At 39.1% G+C, this 3,808-nt stretch overlaps 1 pseudogene; it reads left to right on the forward strand.

Annotated features, from left to right (window-relative positions):
* The first annotated feature begins 3,243 nt into the window (after positions 1-3,243).
* LOC112469345 lies at positions 3,244-3,362 on the forward strand (annotated as a pseudogene).
* Positions 3,363-3,808: the final 446 nt, after the last annotated feature.

The following is a 3,808-nucleotide window of genomic DNA, read 5'->3' on the forward strand; positions in this document are numbered from 1 at the left end:
TTTTTTAATGACTTGCCTAGAATCTCAGAGTTCCTAAGTAAAGCCAGTCCTCAAGCCCACGTCTTCTGGCTGTAATCCTCAGTGCTTGTCCCACGGCCCACAGCACTGAGGTCAGTGATGACCCAAATGATGATCTAAATGGTGACTCCGAGGCTGAATGTGATTCCAAATCTTCAAAGAAAGATTCTATTTGAACATTCTATTGCACCAACAGAGTGGGCTTGAAAACTGTAGAAAGATTTTTTCCTTCAAAAATAGCTGATAAAACAACACTGGTTACAGTACATTCCATTTCCTAAACATTCCCAATGTAAGTCTATGCCCCAGCCATCAACATGGTGTGGGGTGGGGAGCAACCATATATAGATTCATCATTTGGAGGAAAGAATGTAAAAGCTGCCACAGAAACTTAAAACAGCACATAGCAGGAAATGAGAAAAAACATCATATAACCCTGTTTCTGTCTCCAAGGAGCAAACCTAAAAACAGACGGCTATGGCTTTAAGAGAAACAGTCGTACTGGGAGAGTGTTACAGGTGCTAAGGAAGAGAATGTTTTTCATGCCTTGATTCAGGGGATTCCCAAAGGCCTGGGTCTGCGTCCAACAGCCCACAGCCTTCAACGTGTGTGTTATCTGGTATGTGTATTTATTATTGGGTATAAATGACATGGGGAGGAAAACACAGGTCCCTTCCAGGGGCTTTGCTCTTTGTGACAACTCCATGATGACTCTGTCATGACCTAAGGATTCAAGGTCATTGCAAAGAGCCTTCCTCTACTCTCTTTCTTCCTCAATTCCCCCTTCTTCCTCTCTGTCACCTCCAGTTATTTCTAACTATTTTTCTGTTTTCCCTGCTTCTGAAGAAAGGACTGGACCAGGGTGCACCGGGTAAGACAAGGCCTCATCACTGTGTACTTTCCTTTCCATTAGAGGCAAGAAATGGATCCTGAGCTAGACGTGGTCCAACCCCTCTTTGGTCCAGCTAACTTTAGTGATATGAAATGAGTCCAAATGGTGAGCAAGCCAATTCAGTTCCTTGAAGGAGCTTTAGTTCATTTCACCTGGACTTTTCAATTTTGCCCAACTTTCTTCAAGACATTGGCCTATTACCTGGAGTGCTCCGCCTGAGAACCAGGGACACTGGAGTTCATCTTACCTTGTTATTCTTAGTGTGGCTCAGCCCCCTGGGCTTGTTTCCCTTAGTCAAATAAGAGTATTGATTACTAACTGTACTCTTATTACTAACTGTGTACTCTTAAAGATCAGCAAGCATATCTTAAGCAGATCCAATTTCCTCTGTCCATTTCCCATCTTCCTGGATTTCTTGTGGTAGTGACTCTGTTGGGAGGGTCCCATCCTGATTCTACTCCTTCTTCTCCATATAACACTTTCATCTCCTTGGTGGTTCCTCTTATTTTTCTCTGACCACGGATGTGACTGTATATTTTACTTTTGGTTCTCTTATCCTTCTCTGCACATAATCCTTTAGTAAATTCACTGACCACTACTTTAAATGTCACCTCTATGTGAATGACTGTTGAATTTGTATCTCAAGCTCCACAAGGGTCTTTGTAGTATCCATATCCAGGTCAGTAGTGTGGCATTTGAAAGTGTGAGAGCTAGAAAAATTTAGAGGTGATTCCAGAATCACAGTTTTATAGATGAATTTGCAGAATCTTACAGACATGCCTGAGGTCATATTATTTAATTGTGATGGAGATTTTAGCAATTTGCTGTAATACACCTTCCCTTCCTTTTCTTGCATCACTTCATGTCTTTGCATCAGCCAAACCAGAGGACATAAGCTGCTCCTTCCTCCTGACCCCATGCGCACAGTTTTTCACATTATTTCCTTCCTAAAATGCAAACTCCTCCTTCTCTAACCTCTATCTATCAAAACTCTCCCCTAATTCAGCATTATGAAATATTGGTGTTTCTCTCTCATTTCCTAAAAAAAGTAAAGGAGAAGCCCGGTTGATCACAGGGGTGCCAGGATGGCCAGGAGAGTGGGACCCTAATGGGTCAGTATCCTCAGGGAATTCAGTGAGACCTGCCCATAGACTTAAGGGAAAAAAAGGAAATCAATTGTCCTGTCTTTGTTCTTTTCACTATCTACCTGTCCATCGCCAATATTTAGTAAATTCCAAATACCTTTAAATGACCACATGTCATAAAGTTCAGTGCTATGTGCAAACAAATTCAATGAAAGCTTTTAAACCATTAAAAACAAACAAACACACAAACAAACAAAAACTTACCTCAAAAGAATTCCAAAATACCTGTTGGTAATTTAAAAGACATAGCAAAGATTTTGACTCTATTAAAGTTCCTTAGACAATGACTTATATTAAACATTATTGAAAAATTTTGGTTTAGAGGACAATTATTTTTATCAACAACATGAATCATATACTATCTCCTACAATTTATCTATTTGCCTCCCACTTTCTACCATACCCATTTATACAGTTAGAATAATACATAGTTTCCCAATTCTCGTTTGTTCTGGTCAAATGTTAAACGTATCAGAAATATTTTTATATTTTTTCTAATCTTACATTATTCCTATTATTAAAATATATTAAAGAAAGAAAAATGGGAAATGAGGGTTAGTGCTGATAAATAGCAATGCATGGATACTAATAAATGCCCCACAAATGAATTTCTCTTTTTAATTTATTATTAATCATTGGTGTTATTGGACAAAGATGCTAGTGGCACACTCTATTTTTAGACCTCTTAAAACTAAATTTTTCCTTAGTCTACTGAGCTGCTTTGTCAGTTGTCCAGGAAAATCTATATTTAGTGGGAATTTAAATACTTGCATTTACTTTTTACAGCATGTCTTATAAAATTATCTCGATATTAGTAAAATTACAAAGTCCCCATACTCACTCCACTGATGTGATGTTGAGCCTAAGAAGCTGTACTGAAAGAGAGTAGAAAGAATAAAGTCACACTCTGAGCTTGATACTAAGGCAAATCAGTTACTACTCCTGGTGTGGATGGGAGTAGTGGGGCAATGTGGGGCGGACACCCAGACCATTATTCTGTGCTCCATGACAACCTGTTATCCCTGGATGCCTCTAGCCATACACCTAGCTGAGACCCGTTAAGAGTCCAGACTTACTCTCACTACTAGTGAAACAATCACACAATTACATGGCACTGAGTCTCCATCAGTGACCACATTTTTGCAAGCAGATAGTAGCGTATTATCACAGTTTAAAGAAGGCATTAGTGTCTACAGCCATGTCACCCTGAACAAGCCCAATCCTGTCTGATCTCAGAAGCTAAGCAGGGTTGGGCCTGGTTAGTACTTGGATGGGCGACCACCTAGGAAGATCAGGTGCTGTAGGGGTAAAAAAATAAAAAAATAAGAGATTATAAACTGACAAGTTCCTTGCAATCTGTGAGGTCAACCAAGGGTTGTCTTGTCTAAAAAATAAATAATTAATTAGTTAATTAATTAATTAATTAATGGCATTAGCAAACTGGGAATCCTGAGTTTCATTCTTTTCTTGAAAATAAAAGCAGTTTTGTATCCAAACTACAGATAGAAGCCCTTCCCCACACTCTAGTTTATGAATCATCAACCTTTCAAAAGTGTAGAGTCCAGTGTCTGATCCTTCTTTTAAATGAGATAATTTGTGGGAAGTACCTGGTCACTAGCATATCACTGAGACTCAGAAAATGGCAACACTTATTCCTATTATTAACCCCAGGGGTTCTATTAATCCCTCTGAGGTCCTGAGGATGAATGTCATTTGAGATTTCATGCCACTGGAAATTGACTGACCTATCTTC

The sequence above is a fragment of the Pteropus alecto genome, unplaced genomic scaffold (genome assembly GCF_000325575.1).
Source record: "Pteropus alecto unplaced genomic scaffold, ASM32557v1 scaffold146, whole genome shotgun sequence".
Lineage (NCBI taxonomy): Eukaryota > Metazoa > Chordata > Mammalia > Chiroptera > Pteropodidae > Pteropus > Pteropus alecto.